Source organism: Mauremys reevesii, linkage group 12, assembly GCF_016161935.1.
Source record: "Mauremys reevesii isolate NIE-2019 linkage group 12, ASM1616193v1, whole genome shotgun sequence".
Taxonomy (NCBI): Eukaryota; Metazoa; Chordata; order Testudines; family Geoemydidae; genus Mauremys; species Mauremys reevesii.
In genome coordinates this window covers 22,343,005-22,359,764 of record NC_052634.1, presented here as the reverse complement: position 1 = coordinate 22,359,764, position 16,760 = coordinate 22,343,005, and the positions used below count along the sequence as shown (strand labels likewise).

Below are 16,760 nucleotides of genomic sequence, written 5' to 3'. Positions count from 1 at the left end.
TCCTCAGTGCGACTAAATCTCTGCACCTAGACAGCCGGTCCGTCCGCTGCACCCCAATTCCCCATGCCTGAGCCTCCCTGCCAAAGCCCTGCACTTGGCTCCAGATAATTAAGTCTCACATCTCACTGGGAACTCGACTTCTTGTGCGCAGAGAGTCTCGGCCCCCCTCAGTAGCTGACCTGAGAAACACAGTGTCTGCAAAAGCAGCAAAGAGTCGTGTGGCACCTTATAGACTAACAGACGTATTGGAGCATGAGCTTTCGTGGGTGAATCCCCACTTCGTCGGATGCGTCAGTTTCGGCCTTTCCCAAAGAAGTGCCTGGAGGGCCTTTTTCTGTGTGACCATGTGGCCTAATGGATAAGGCGTCTGACTTCGGATCAGGCGATTGAGGGTTCGAGTCCCTTCGTGGTTGTACTTGTGCAGTTTTACCTTTGAGCTGAAAGTCCTGCTCCCTTCAGGACCTGAACCTCTTCTTCGCCGCTCAGGCCAATGCTCTGGCTTCAGCTAGAGCCCTGGGAAGGAGTTGGGGGGTGGGCGTCACAAAGGCTGGGGCATGAGCCCCAGGTGCTTCCAGTCTCACGTTTGCCCTTCCTGACTTGCCAAAGAAAATGGGTGGCTGCCCGGGCTAGCGTGTGGAGCAGTTTCCCTCTGTCCCTGTGCTGGAGGGGGTTTGCTACATGGAGCCTGGGTGTTTCTCTGCTTCTCGCCAGCTGGGGAAAAGCCTCTTGGGGTAAAATCTCCTGCCCCACTGCCAAAGTGAGCACCTTGAGTACGAATGGTCAGAGGCCCCACTATGGGGGCTGGCCCTGCTTTCCTACCATCTTGTGATGTTGGCCACAGAGCATCAGCAGCCGCCCTGCATGCTGGTGACCTTCAGTGGGGGTTTGGCATGGCAGGGAGCAGCCTGGCTGGGTGTTTTTGTGCCTGTCTGCTGGCCACACATAGGCATGGTCCTGCCCTCCTCTAGCCCTGCCCTTGGTTGCTCTGTGGCTTTTAAGCCTTCCCTTGGAGCCGTCAGCACCAGCCGCCTCTGCTCCAGGTGCCCAGAGGAGGAGAGGTGCTGGGCTCCCGCCTGGGAAGCCTGGCCCTGGCCCTGCTTCCTTTAAATGCCATGTGGGCAAGAGGAAGAGCTGCAGCTACAGGGACCAAAGTTGTGGACATCAGGTGAAGCAGCAAGAAACCCAACATCAGGTCAACCCGCAGGAATCTCTAGCCAGACGGTTAAGTTCTAGGACCCCACCCTATGGCGCCCAGCTGGACCAGAGACCCATCTCCAATGGGCACCAGTGACCCAGGAGGAGGAGGAAAAAGCATCCACTCTAGTTCAGCCAGGAAGAGGGTAACCAAGCACCTTGAGCTCCAAAGCTTTGCAGCAAACCACTGTACCTGCCAGAGGTCCCACTGAGATTTGAACTCAGATTCCAGGATTCAAAGTCCTGAGTGCTGCCCATTACACCATGGGACCTGCTGCTGTTTTGCTTTCTAGACCCCTGTGACTCTCAGCTGGCTGGTTTGCACTCTGCACTTATTGCTTCCCTCCAGCGGCTTCCTCTCGCAGGACTCTCTCTCCTCCTCCAGCGACTGTGGGCCTGCACGGCTGGATCTGCGGGTCCTGCCCTGAGTCCCTGCATCCCCCTGCTTTGTCTCCATTCCCTGCATTCATCATTCATTCATGCCCGTCACCCCAACCGGGGTATGGGCCGCCAACCATAGTCTTCTATCCTGGGCCATTCGCTCTAGCTGGTTCCAGGTATAGCCCATTTTTTTGCTATCAACCTGAAGGTCGCGTCGCCAGGTATTTCTTGGGCGGCCTCTTTTCCGCTTGCCTTGGGGGTTCCACTGCAGTGCCTGTCTGGTGATGTTGGTTGGCTGCTTGCGTAGTGTATGTCCTATCCAGCCCCACCTTCTCTTTCTAATTTCTTCCTCTGCTGGGAGTTGATGGGTCCTCTCCAAGAGGTGGATGTTACTGATGGTGTCTGGCCAGCGGATCTGGAGAATCCTTCTGAGGCAGCTATTAATGAAGGTCTGGATCTTCCTGGTGGTTGTTTTGGTTGTCCTCCAGGTTTCAGCTCCATACAGTAAGACTGATTTCACGTTGGAGTTGAACAGTCGAATCTTTATTGCCAAAGACAGCTCTCTGGAGCTCCAGATGTTCTTGAGCTGTAAGAAGGCTGCTCTTGCCTTACCAATCCTTACTTTGATGTCTGCGTCTGTGCCACCCTGCTGGTCGATGATGCTACCTAGGTAGGTGAAGGACTGCACTTCTTCCAGGGGGCTTCCATTCAGTGTGACTGGGTCGTTGCTGATGGAATTGATCCTAAGGATCTTGGTCTTGTCCTTGTGGATGTTGAGGCCAACCTGTGATGACGTGGCTGCCACTACGTTGGTCTTCTCTTGCATCTGCTGTTTACTGTGTGAAAGGAGTGCAAGGTCGTCGGCAAAGTCCAGGTCATCAAGCTGGGTCCACAATGACCATTGGATTCCATTCCTACGCTTGTAAGTGGATGTCTTCATAATCCAATCGATGACGAGAAGAAAGAGAAGTGGTGACAACAAGCATCCTTGTCTGACTCCGGTTCGCACCTGGAAGCTGTTTGTGAGCTGCCCTCCATGGATCACTCTACAGTGTATGCCGTCGTATGAATTCTTGATCAGGTTGACCACCTTTGCTGGGATGCCATAGTGCCGAAGGAGCTTCCAGAGGGTCTCTCGATCCACGCTATCGAATGCTTTCTCATCCATTCCCTGCAGGCTGCAAAAATGTCAGGGGAGGCTGCTCCTCCCTTCACTCGATGCTCCCGCTCATATCAGCCAACTGCAGCCTCATCTCCTGGAACTCGGGCAGCTGTCGCTTGATCCGGTCGTACAGTCACACGCTGACTGGCTCCCCAGCCTGGATGCTCTTGTGGAAATCCCACAGGCGACACTGCAGGACTTGGCACCATTGGTTTCTTTAATGTTGTGGTGTTTGCACGACTGCCAGAACAAAGCCGCCAACTCCTCCCTCACCGACTCCCACCAATTCCCCTGGTTGCCACAGAACCCTCTGATGCTTTCCCGTTCTGCCAACACCGCCAGGCCTCGCCCCCCTGCTCCTTTATCTTGCAAGCTCTGGATGTTCAGCTTCACTATCCTCTGCCCTGGGCCAGGGACGGGGCGGCTCCAGGCACCAGTGCAGCAAGCTGCGGGGGGTGGCCTGCCGATCGCTGTGAGGGTGGCAGGAGGTCCCCTGGTAATGTGGATTAGGCGGCATGCCTGCGGGAGTTCTGCCAGTGCCCCAGCTGCAGCAGCAATTCGGTGGTGGTACGCTGAAGGCACAGGACCGGCGGACCTGCCACAGGCATGCCGCCGAATCCGCCTTACCAGAGGACCTCCGGCAGGTGTTGGGATAGATCTGTATGACATTATACACTAATGTTAGATGTGTAGAAAGTGTGACTAGAAAGGAGCAGTGTGATGGTGCTGCCCGTGGGAGCCAGCTGAGGTCACTCAATCAGGGTGAACTGCAAACAAAACGGGGCAGACAAACCCCAAACGCTGGTGGTTATTCTAATACTTAGATTTACCAACCAGCACAAAACAGCTTCTGTAGCACCTCACTGGTTACTCAGAAGTCCAAACCACGCAGTTCCCTTGAAGTGCCCAGCCTCAGGCCTCCGTCACGACACACACGTCAGATATGATGATGATTCCTGAGAATCTGATCTCATCATATCAAAGAAAAGGTTCTTCCAATCCCAAAGGATCAGCCACACACCCAGGTTCAATTATAACTTAGATCTTACCCAAAATACACGCTACAGCCAATTCTTATTAACTAAGCTAAAATTTATTAAAAAAGAAAAGAGAGAGGGAGAGTGTTGGTTAAAAGATCAATATACAGACAGATTTGAATTCAATCAAGGAGTGAGGGGCACCAGCAGAGCTGTGAGTCTGGAGGTCAGGACTGGGGATAGCAGGGGCTGCAGGTCGGGAGTGAGAGGCACCTGCAGAGCTGGGGGGAACCCAGGGGGCTGCAGGTCGGGAGTGAGGGGCACCAGCAGAGCTGTGAGTCTGGAGGTCAGGACTGGGATAGCAGGGGCTGCGGGTCGGGAGTGAGGGGCACCGTCAGAGCTGGAGGGAGTGCAGGGGGCTGCGGGTCGGGAGTGAGGGGCATCAGCAGAACTGTGAGTATGGAGGTCAGGACTGGGATGGCAGGGGCTGCGGGTTGGGAGTGAGGGGCACCGTTAGAACTGGAGGGAGCGCAGGGGCTGCGGGTCGGCAGTGAGGGGCACCAGCAGCACAGTGACTGAGGAACTCAGCAGGGAGTCCAGGGGGCTGTGGGTCGGGAGTGAGGGGCACCAGCAGAGCTGTGAGTCTGGAGGTCAGGACTGGGATGGCAGGGGCTGCGGGTCGGGAGTGAGGGGCACCAGCAGAGCTGTGAGTCTGGAGGTCAGGGCTGGGATAGCAGGGGCTGCGGGTCGTGAGTGAGCAGCACCAGCAGAGCTGTGAGTCTGGAGGTCACATCTGCAGGGAACAGTTCTGAACTTGGAGCACTTACAACTTGCAGAGTCTTTGTAGGGCATCCCAAATGTTTCCTGTATTCACAGACAGTTGTTGAGATGGTTCACCCAATTCCTCACCTGTGCACACAGCTCTCGGGAGCACTTTTTTCTAGAGCCATAGAGGTCTGAGACCCACGGCTGTTCCCCTCATTCCAGCTGCGAGATCACATCAGGTTTGGAAACTGGAAACCCTGGGAAGGGAAAGAAAACAAGGGAGGTCAGTGGAATTTGTGGGATACTTGTCACAAGGAATATTCCATGGTTTTAACCCCAGCTCATTTTTAAGACGTAACATCCCAAGGCCGGCTTCCTTGGCTCAAAGTGGCAGGAGAGTTATTATTATAACTCATATTCATGACCTTAGTGCCTAAGATCCAATGAACCGTGGGCCCCTGTTGTGCTGGGCACAGCACAAACCCAGAATAGAAGATGGCCCAGGCCCTGAAGAATTTACAGTCTAAATAGACAAGACAGACACAGATGAGGGAAGAGGTGGAACCCGCCAGCAGAGTGAACTATGTGAAGGCAGAGGGACAGATCTGATGAACACAGGTATAGAACTTGAGACTATTGTATTTAATGTTATGACTAGGGCCAGTGTTTTCCAGAAATTGCTGCTATTACTGCATTTCCCCCTGAAACTACTCTTCATTTCTGGAATCACCCTTCGTATCCAGAATAGCTGAACAGAAGGTGGGTGGGGATGCAGGGTCACAAACCCCACATTTCTGCCTGGAGACCCCTGACTCCTCCCCAGAGCACGGAGCAGAGGCTGGGGGCTGGCTGCTTTTGAGACTTGCTGCCAATTTCTTCCCTCCTCATACAAGTCTGGGCTCAGAAAAAACACTGGAGCTTCCCCTTGGGAGATGGGGCACTTGGCAGTGGGACGCTGGGCACCCTCATGGTGCTGCAGCGCAGACGGCATCCACAGCACCTCTCCCCTGCTCCTCTCCCCTGCACACAGCTGGTTCATGTCCCATCTCCCCAGCACACAGCCGGCTCTAGGCTCTCAATGCCCAGTGTCTGGGCCTCATCTCCCCCACACAGCTGGCATAAAGGATTATATATTGCTCCTGTCCCCTCCCCCCAATGCACTTTCCGGCTGTAAAGGATTATATGTTGCTCATGCTTGTCAATTACTCTGTTTTCGCTGCCAGCAAACACTGGCCCTACTTATGACTGTTATCTGTATCTTTGAGCCAGCCCTTGAAAGCACGAATACTTCACAGACTGTGGTGCTGAGATGGGCCAGATGATACCGGGGAGGCTGAGGGATCGGGAGATGGGTTTCCTGTGCAAGCTGGTGTCACTAAGGCTGGATCTCAAGGCTGGTTATGCAGAACTCCATCTTCTGAAGCTTTACCCCGCACAGAAAGGGGCAGTGACTGATTTTACCTCTTTCGGGAGACTGAATATGACAGACTTTTGGGGGAGAAACAGCTGAGTTTGAGCTGACTGAGAAGGGCCTTTTTGCGCTACAAACTGACATGACCTGATAACCCAGACGTAAGCTTTTAAAGAAGGTTTTTAATATACTTTGGAATGATCAGGGATTCCCAAGAGGACTGATGGTAAATAAACATTTTGATGCTTTTCTTGCTTTATATCTTTTCCCCATAAGGCACAATGCCACTGTCATGGATCCACAGGATCTGTGCAATGCCCTGGCTTTTAAACTGTCCTTGGGAGGTGCCCCTTGAGTGCACTACACCCCCAAGGGCTCCCACTCTTCCACAAGGACAGGCCATGTAGCTTCAGCACCTGAGCCTCTGGCTTCAACACTCCTATTTCAACCTGTGAGCTCTGCCAGCAGGTCCAGCCGAACTACACTCCTGTTCAGAGACTGTTCCTCAGTCAATGCACAGAGCAAGTTTGTGCTGTGACACTGGGCAGACTTTTAAAACATAGCAGGGTTCATTAGTCAACTGAAATACAGCACTGAACGTCTTTAGATTAGCACAGAGAAGCAAAGACGACGATACAGTCCATACTGGCCAACGCCCTTGAGCCAGGCTGCTGTAGAAAACAGTTTGGTTTCCTTTCACTGAGCCTGTCCATTTGTCTTTGCTCCAGTAGAGCTCCCTGCATCTGCAAACCCAGTTCTTCCTGCTCCCAAGCACATCATGAGTCCATGTGTGCTTCACTCAGCCAAGCTGAGACCCTCCCATGGACAGGTGACAATTATTCCCTTGTCTCTGTCGGGTATTCCACTGATGTAGGTTGGTCCCAGCCTGTCCTTATGACCCATTCATATCACCCCGTGACAGCTCCGTGACAAAACACCTCATGTCTCCTGCTCTTTATAATCATGGCAATACCAACCACAGAGGGAAACTGAGGTGTGTATTGACATCACCAAAATTCCTGCCTCTCTCACACACACACTGCTCACAGCCCTTGGAGAGAAAGCAAAGCACGGGAACTGGAGGTCAGTCCAGTGAACACAGTGCAGGACAAGCTGCAATCCTCACAGCCTGGTCAAACAGGAGAGGCATGTGGGTCCCCACCCATAGAGAGGGGCTGGCTAGAGGCCTGATACCCGAGAGGCCATTCCTTGAGCAGACCATGGAGGCAGGTCAAAGGCTTCTCTACCCTAGAACTGTGGCATCGCAAAAGCACATTTTGGGGAATTGGGAAATCTAGTGACTCAGGTGTAATGGGAGGGAGAATTAAACTCCCCAGTGTGTGGAGAAGGCTGGGGAATTAAACACTAAAATTCAGGAGCAACAGCCCCTAATTCTTCTGAAAAGAAGGAAGTTTGGGGTGGGCTTTAGCAATTAGGTTGCACCACATTCATAGATTGGAATTATTAATTAATAAGTGATGTAAATCATGAGTATTAATGCTTGATGCTTATGGACTTCCCAAAGGCCACGTATGGGTTGGGGCAGCTATTGACATTCTTGTTATCAGAGAAAAGGAGCAGATAGGGTACATAGCCATCCTATTACCATAAGGAAGTGGATAAAATACCTCTCCTAGTTACCAGGTTTTCATTTTGTCGGGTCCCTGAGACAGTGTAAACTGAAGCAGGCTCCCTTCTGATGGGCTCCTTTGCCCGTCGATCTTTCTTTCCAAGGGTGTCCGTATCTTGTAAGTGTGCACAGGGCAAAACCCTCTTTACTGTACTTACCTTAGTTTAATCGTTACGTGTATTGAGCCTGGCCTATGAGTTCAGTTATAACTGTCTGGATTAAATCACGTTTCTGCGTTTCACCAAATTCCATCTTCTCAATTAACTCTGAGTAGCCCTGTGCAAGGGCAAGTTGTGCCCCAACCTGTAATCTTATAGGTGTAGAAACTGTCCAGACTACACCACCGCCCTGTGACATCATCAGCCAAGCGCCCATTGGTGCCTGGGAGGTGGCCCTGGTGTGGGAGGGAGGATGCAGCAAGGACTCAGGGTCGGAGGCCGGGGTCACTGTGCATTGAGATGGGGAGGGGGGTAATGAGCGGGAGAGGGAGGTCAAGAGTTATAATAATAAATAATAATAATATTGGGGGGGGGGGATGTATAATGAAGTGAAACTGAACAGAAAGGAAACTGGAGTGGAGGCTCTAAAGCAACAAGGCTTGGGCAGGGATTCGGGGTTAAAGGTCTGGGATCCCCCAGAGCTCTGGATCCCCAAACCTCTCCTCCCTCCCACTGACCCACAAAGCCCTCTTCCCGGGTGCCCTTCCCCCACACTCCCCTCCGCTTCTTCCCACTACTCTCAGCCGGCACCACCTCCGGCCACCTTGGGAGCTTCTTGTGTTCCCGCCTCGTCTCTCACTACCTCCTCCCTCCCTGCTGCTTCTTAGCTCTAACCCTGCACATGCCCGCCCCATGTCCTGGCACCCCAGAATTATCTACTCCTCCCTTCTCCTCCCCTCCCATAGCTCTGTTCTCCCTTCACCCGTGGGGTCCTGAATGGCAACTTTATACACTCTCCTATCAAAAGAGACTGTCACACAAGCCAGGCATGAGTCACACACGTATTAACTCGATTTAGAATTCTACAGGAGGCGTATTTTCCTCCTATAATGAGGTAACGGCATGAAAGCTACAGTTATTAATGTAGTTATTAAGGTATCCTATAAGGATACATTAAATGCAATTTTAAAATGACTGTTGGCACCAAAAAGGCAAATGTCCAAAAATTATTCTAGTGGGTGGGGGATAAGGCAAAAAAAGTGGGGCAAGGGAACTTGTCAAAACTTGTATGACAAATAAAGGTATAAAGTTATCACTGCTCAGGTTTTTTAGAGCCCCCGCAGCTTCTAATAACCCAGGGGACAGGACTCCCTTACCCAGCGAGGTCACCGTCCCATAGTTCTCCTGCATGACATCCCTGTAGAGGGCTCTCTGAGCGGGGTCCAGCAGAGCCCCCTCTCTCCTGGTGAAATACACAGCCACCTCCTCGAAGGTCACCGGCCCCTGAAAGAGCAAGAGTCCAACACTCAGTACCTGCTGCACCACTCACAACCCCACATGGGGGAAAGGAGCCAATCAAAGGGAAGCTCTGGCTGGCTCACGGTCAGGAGTCCCGCCCCCACCCTGCTCAGAGCAGCCAGGAAACACCAGGGGGAGGGGACGAAGCGAGAGCCCCTTGTGTCTCCCAGTAGATCCATCACCCCCCCACTAGCCACAGACGGATACAGGGGATGGAGCCCCTAGCAGGGCGCAGGGAGAGCTCGCTGGCAGGGAGCCCAACGCTGTTCTCATTGTGAAGAGCAGGACAGGACCAGACTTAGTGGGGGGCAGATGACATGACGGTCCAGGGGGGCCTTGCTGAGGGGTGTCCTGTCTCTCCTCCCCCCACTTCTCTTCAGCTGTCTGCCCCTGCACCTGTTCCTGCAGCCCTGCCCCCTCCCCCACTGGGAGCTGCCCCTGCCAAGCTGCTCCCAGGAGCCTCCCGTGTGCCGTGCGGGGGGGGGGGGGTGTTTGCTGATGTCAGGGTGGCCCCACCCTCCTGCCTCTGCCCAGTCTCTGCTGAGCTGAGCGGGGGGGACAAGATTCTGTGCTGCTGCCTCTGGTTCAGGAGTGGGAGCTGCTGGCCCCTGCTGCTGTGTGAACGAGCCTTCGGACTAGTGAGTGCCGCTGGGCTGGGAGTGACAGCGGGTGTGTCTCACCCCCGCCCCCCGCCACACACTCACCCCACAATAGACACTTCAATTACTGTTATTACTTCTTTTTACTTCCTGTCAAAATGTGCAAAGTGCACATAGTCTCTGTAATTTTATTCTTTCACATTTGGTCAGGATGACAGTGCTGGTATTTTAGCTTTCTAACTGGTCTGTGCATTTCAAAATTTTATTTCCATCTTATGCTTAAATTCAATTCTTTGAGTAATGAGTTCTAAAATGCCTCAGCTGTCCTGGCTGGAGTAATTATCATTATTACTGTTATTACCGTATTGTGCTTTGTCATTCATTATTTAAAATGGTACAGTCAAATAACAGACTCTACATTTTGCATGTACTTACCTTAGCAGGGCTCATTTAAAAAAAAATTAGCTAAACTCAAAACTTTAGACACTGTGCAGATGAAGATCACTTATCTTCAGATTGTATTTTTAAATCTGTCTGTAAAGTAACTTAAAATGTCTATGAAAATAAATACAGTTCCAAGTATGATACTAATAGCAATGATGGAGTGAAATGTTAATGAGTCACCTACATGATAGTGACCAGTTAACACAAATGCCAAAATAACTAGAGAAATAAATTCCCATTCGTAAAAAAGAGAAAAAAACTTTAATCCCCTATGTAAACTAAGTAAATATGTTTTCAGTGGAATGAAAAACAATTGACTAAAATAGAGGAGATAATGGCAGTAACATGGAGCGTGTCTGTTAGAGAAAGTAAGCAGATTTTATTTATTTTTATTTATCTCTACTAAAGATGGGGTAAAAAGTATCAACCTTGTGTTTCTGATACCTGCATTAAAGCTCCAGAACTGATACCTCAAGGCTTGGGATAGGGAATATCTTGCTGTATTGTCTCCTGATTGTTCTAAATTTACTTTTAAATTTAATATGTGGCTGTATTAAGATTATGGGAAAAGAGGTACCAAGTGGTAACAGGGTGAACAATTAGCAGGAAGATTAATTTTAAATAATTTTTTTTTTGTAAAGGCACCTCTGTTTCCAAATGTGCCTTAACCACAGGATACAGGTTGTGTGTCAATGCTAATGAGGTATAATCAGAATCACATTATAAAAAGGGGGTGCCCAGAGCAGGAAAATTGAGCTCCCTATGGGAAATTCCAGCAGGAACCATCCCTCTACTGATGATCAATCCATGAGAGACACCTCAGACCCTAATACTATTGAACAGGATGTGAGTAGAACTAGAGTTGTAACTTTTGCACAGGTCTTTATAGAATGTCTATGTGCCTTGGGTCTTCATAACCTTAACTGTAACTTCAATAAAACTTGTAAAACCGACTAGACCTTGTACCTGTGAATGTCTGTGTGGTCACTCCCCTTGGTCTGTGTGTGTTCCTAGAGACTGTGCATTTAAAGCAAGTAGCAGAGGCGACTTTCACTCTGTTAAGCTTGAAACTGTCGCCACCAGAGCCGACCCCGCGGCGGTGTAATGCCACATTACAAACTGCACTTTAAATAAAAGGCTGCACAATACACCACACACCAGGCCACCCTCACTTCTGCGCTGCTGCTGGCGGTGGCATGGCCTTCAGAGCTGGGCGCTCGGCCAGCAGCCGCTGCTATCAGGCCGCCCTGCCAGTGCTGAATTTGTGCCATGGCTGAGCTCTGGCACCTCTTTCAATACAAATTAAGCACTAGAGGGAGGCACCGGGGCCTGGACGTGACGGTGGGGAGCCCGTGGGGGCCAGGGGTGATGGGGGGCACCAAAATACAAGTTCACCCAGGGCGCCATTTTCTCTAAGGCCAGCCCTGGAGCTGGGTATGGGGGAGGGGCACATCCCCTCAGGCCGTGGTTCTCAAGCAGGGGTCCCTGGACCTCTGGGGGGCTGCGAGCTGGTTTCAGGGGCTCCTCCAAGCAGGGCCAGTGTTAGACTCGCTTGGGCCCAGGGCAGAAAGCCCAAACCTCCCTGCCTGGGGCCATGAGCCCTGCCACCAGGGGCTGAAGCCAAAGCTGGAGCAATTAGCTCTGTGGGGGGCCCTGTCACATGGGGCCCCAGGCAATACCCCTGTTTGCTACCCCCTAACACCAGCCCTGGCTTTTCTGTGCAGAAAACCAGGCGTATGCAGGGCAGTGGGGGTTTTATAACATGTTGAGGGGCCTCAGAAAGAAAACAGTTGAGAACCCCTGACTAAGCCTCATTGGTGGGTGCCCCTCTACATCTCACAGCAGCCGCTGGTTAGTCGGGTGAGGCTCCAGCCCTGGGATTCTGCTCCCTTTACCTAGCCCCACCTAGGTGTGTTCTTTGCTCTTCCACAAATCAGAGCATTTCCACCTTCTAACCTCATGGGTCTGTTCCTAGAATGGAAGCCACATATTAAACAAGTCCCAACAGGTTTGCTACACCCTGGCTTCCTCCCATTCTCCACCCTGTGAATTTCCTGCCCCGCAATAACCTCTAAACCAGACTGCCCAAGCCTCCCACCTCCTGTGTATCTGCTGTCACTCTCCCTCCAGCAGGAACCCACCAATAACCCCCAATAATCCCTACCTGAATGGGATCCTCTGAAGCCATTTCCCTTCCCTGTCCCATAGGAGGATGGGATGAACCGGAGCGAGACGTGGGCGTCATTCTGCAGCCTGGCAGGATGAGAAGGGCAGTTGTGGAGGTTTCAGAACTGGCTTTAGTTCATTTCACATCACAATTCCCCCAGGCCCTTTCCCTGCAGACAGACATCCTAGACTCTGCCATGCTGGAAAATGCTTGATCTCTTTATTACAGTGTAGACCTGACCCCTCCTGCCAGGGGTAAATCCACAGACGTTTTTCAGCCTCTGCAGTAATAAAGTCTCTGAACAAAATGCTAGAAAGGAGCAGAACCAAAGGGGCTGGGCAGGCTCCATAGGGGACACTGGTTCCTCCTTCCCCACCGGTGCCCCAGCCATGCCCTGTGGCTGGCAGAGAACGGCCACCCCATCTCCACCCCAGAGGGAGCTGTGTCTCAGGGCTCCCCCAAACAGCACCCAGGAACCCCCATCCCTTTTGGGGAATGACTCAGGGCAACAATTTCCCACCCAAACAAGGACGAATTGCTGCAGATGAAATGGAGGGTGGGGGGAAGCCCCCCAAATATGAGGAGAAGTTAAATTGACATTTGAGAATTATGGAGAAAATTGGGAAAAATAAGAGACTAGAGAGTCAATAATTTTAGGAAAAACGAGGGAATCTCCTTGGGTTTGACAGTCCTGTGTGGTGAGGGGAGAGAAAAGGGGGAGAACTAAAGAGACTTGTTACCAGTGCTGGGGAGGGAAGTGGCACAGACAGGAGAAGGATGCAGGTATCTCCCCCCCCCCCCCCGGACTCACACACAATCTCCCCCTGGACTTTCCCGGCTGCCCAGAGACCGTTCAACCCCCACCTGCCCCACTGCCCTTCCCCCGCCTGCAGCTCCGGCTTCTCCCCGCCCCTCCCGCCCCCGCCAGCCACACAACGGGGAACCCCCGGGCCCCAGGCTCTGTCCCCACCTGGATCCCAGCGGGGCCGGGGGCAGATCCTGCTGCAGCGGAGAACAGCGGCTCCGCTCCGGCTCCGGCGGCTCCAGCGCTGCTGGCAGCACGTGGCCACCAGGGAGCAGCTGCCGCGACACAATGTGCCAGAGCCCCGCCCCCAGGAGCTGCCCCGCCCCCAAGCTGTGCCAGAACCCCGCCCCCAGGAGCTGCCCCGCCCCCGGGCTGTGCCAGAGCCCCGCCCCCAGGAGCTGCCCCGCCCCCGGGCTGTGCCAGAGCCCCGCCCCCAGGGGCTACCCCGCCCCCAGGAGCCTCCCAATGTCCCATCTCTGGGCTTTGTTCTCCTGCCTCCTTCTTCCCAGCACCCCAAGCTCCCAGCTGCTCCCTTCCTGTGTCTGCAAACACCCCCCCTCCCCCGGGGCGGGCTGCAGCACTCACTGGGGCTGTCTCCAGTGGCTGAAGTTGCCTCCATCTCTGCTTTACTTGGGGGGTGGGGAGAGACAAAGAGAGGAGATGGTCCCAGGGTGTGAAAGCAAAATTAGGGGGCAGGGAAAGAAGGACTGTTTGGAAAGGTGGGTTTCTGGGAGGGGGGTAGGGAGTCAGAAGAAGTTGGGCAGCAGAGGCTCAGAGAAATTGAGGGGAACCCCCTGGGTGTCCCAGTGTTGGCCAGGGTTTGTACAGCACCTAGCGCAATATGGGGTCCCCATCTCAGTCATGGTCTGTGCAGCACCTGGGAGCCCTGATGTCTGTTTCCTGATCACAGGTGCTGGGAATGGAGAGAGGGAAAAACTCAGCACCTGAAGGGTTAATGCAGCCCTGTGTGCAACCCCCACTGGGTGGCGCTGCTGCTCTTATGAGGGTATTAACAGACCAACATTGCAATCCCAGTCCCATAGGGTCTAGTGGTCAGGATTCCTGGTTTTCACCCAAACAGCCTGGGTTTAATTCCCAGTGTGGGAATAATGCAGAGTTTTTGCTCAGAGGGGAGGAAGGGAATGAGGAGGGATCCTAGAAACAGAGCATTAGACAGTGCTGGGAGGGGATCCCAGAAGTGGGAGTGGGGGGCAGAGCTCTGAGGGGAGATCAGGGAAGGATCCCAGCAGTGTGGGAAGTGGGCAGCATGGAGAGTCCAGGCCTGGCATGGGGAGTGGGAAGGGGGAATGTGTCCCTCTAAACTCACCCAGGGCAGACTAGGCAGGCTTGGAAGAATTACGTGTTTGTTGGTAAATGTCAATTTCTGTGGAAACACACGACCCAATGGCAAAATATTTCCATCGATAATAATCAAAATTGACAGATGGGCAAAGTAAGAAACATGCTGCTTGAGAACGTGTCCTGTTCTAATCCTATAGGGGTCCCTTCTGCCTTAGGCACCACCATGTGGGTGTTTCATTTTCCTCCCCATTTTCACACAGACACACAATTTCCTTTGCATGGATCCACGAACAGCAAAACCTCCCTGTGTCTCTTGTCTGAGCCAGGGCATTCAATTCCATTGAAACCTTCTCTCCTGCAATGGCAATGGTCAGACAGAGGGGACGTGTCCACCTTCACCCCCCACCCCCCGGCAGTCAGATATTTTCTCTCCTCTTCATGCTGCTGTTGTTATTCCATGAGTCATCAAGGATGGAATAAAAAGCTGAGGTTACTCCAGGGTGAGGAAAGAAAGGAGCCACCAACTCCCTGAAAAATCTCAGTGCCCAGAAAAAACCTGCCCTGCTATTGGACTCACAGAGGTGCTGGCGATACGACAGGAAAAGGGACTGTCTGAATTGTCAAGGCAGAGAATGGACAATCTACAGCAGCATCATTAACCACAAACACACTCTAGCCATGCTCCAGCCAGTAGGGAAATGGGCAGGAATTCTTGCTGTTCAGCCATGGCCACACGTACAGAGCTGCACAGCAGTGAGTGTGCTGGGGAAGCTGGTCTGAGCAATTGGAAATGACCCTTCAGTGAGAACAGAGCCATAGTGTAGAAAGGCCCCTGTGTTAAGCGGTGATGACTGAGGGCTTAGGGAGCTGGGCTGACACCATAGGGGTTTTTCTTTGGAGGTTTGATTCTTGCCAGCTAGGCAAGGCTGATGTGTGGTTTCTTCATGGCTGTACTTTCAGTGATGCAGGTTTCTCTATCCCATTGTTCCATAATTATAATCAGCCAATCAGAACCTCTCCATAGACCCCTTACACGACAACCTTTCTACCATATTGGCTGCAAATATAGACCAGTGGTCGCAACGGTGATCTATACAGTTACAGATTATGTCAATAACATCACAGGAGGTGACACGGCATCAGTGAGACTGACACTGGAATACTGCCTCCAGTTCTGGTGTCCTCATTTGAAAAAGATGTTGTGAAATTGGAGCTGGGGCAGCAAAGAGCCACCAAATGTTCTGAGGGCTCGAGAAAAATGCCTTCTAGTGAGCTATGAACGAGCTCAACCTGTTTAGCTTATCAAAAGAAGATTGGCAGGTGACTTCAATGAAGTGTTGAAGGGCCTTAATGGAGAGAAAAGATTGGGTATGAAAGGGCTCTTTAATCCAGCAGAGAAAGGCCTAACAAGACCCAATGGCTGGAAGGTGAAAAGAGACAAATTAATATTACAACTAAGGCACAAATATTCAACAGCGAGGATGATTCACCACAGGAGCAAGCTACCAAGGAAAGTGTTGGATTCACCATCTCCTGATGTCACTTAATGAAGACTAGATGCCTTTCTGGAATGTGTTTGCCCCAAAAGTAGCTCTTGTGTCATACAGGAGGCCTGTGATATGCAGGGGGGGGCAGATTAGATGCTCTAATGGTCTCTTCTGGCCATAAAGGCGACTAATTTCTGAAATAGTGAGTGTAGCATTGGGAGCAGCGTCTGATGTTTTCCCGTCTAGCCGGCTTGCTGCCTAGAACGAACGCTCCTTGAGTGGGGTGATCCACAGGGAGTAGCTCAAACCTCCAAAGTGCCTGGGCAGGGGCAGGACATTAGCACAGCAAGGGAGGGGTGTGGCAGTGACATCACAAAGGCCTTTTGCAGGACCTCAGACTATTGGTCAAAGGTGGTGGGGAGGTGGTGACCTCACAGAGAGATGCTGACATCAGCCAGGCAGGACAGGGGTGAGGGGCCAGGGGCCAGGGAAACCTCAGAGACCCCTGTGGCTTTGCTTCAGCAAGTCTCCTCCTCCAGGTCTCTCTTTGAGGACTGAGAGAGTATTCGGGTTCAAGGACATGAGCGCCAGGAGGAACCTCTTTCGAGTTTTCTCCTTCCCTTTTAGGGAGTTTACTAGAAAACAGAAGTCCCTGTTCAGAAGGTAAGAGTCTCCTTGAGGGAAGGGGTGTCATGGGGGTGTCACATTCAGATGCCGGTGACCCCCCCCCCCCCCATGTATGGAAGTTCCCACCACCCTGCTCTGTGTTCGCAGTGCGGGAGAGAGCAGCATCCACGGCAGTGATTTGCTCCTGGCTGCCGGAGCAGAGCAGCAGGCTCAGCTGTCAGAACTTCCCGGAGCGATGAAAGGGGAGGGGCCCATGGCTCTGTAGCAGGAATGCAGGGCAGGCGAGTTCACGGCGGGCATTGTGGGATACTGGAGGAGGCCAGTTATGGTGATATAATGAACAGCAGCGTCT

At 52.4% G+C, this 16,760-nt stretch overlaps 2 non-coding genes across 2 annotated transcripts; one reads left to right on the top strand and one right to left on the bottom strand.

Annotated features, from left to right (window-relative positions):
- The first annotated feature begins 340 nt into the window (after positions 1-340).
- On the top strand, positions 341-413 carry TRNAR-UCG. Its single transcript has one exon. It is a non-coding gene; the product is annotated as a tRNA-Arg (tRNA).
- Positions 414-1,394: 981 nt separating this feature from the next.
- On the bottom strand, positions 1,395-1,466 carry TRNAQ-UUG. The gene has a single exon. It is a non-coding gene; the product is annotated as a tRNA-Gln (tRNA).
- Positions 1,467-16,760: the final 15,294 nt, after the last annotated feature.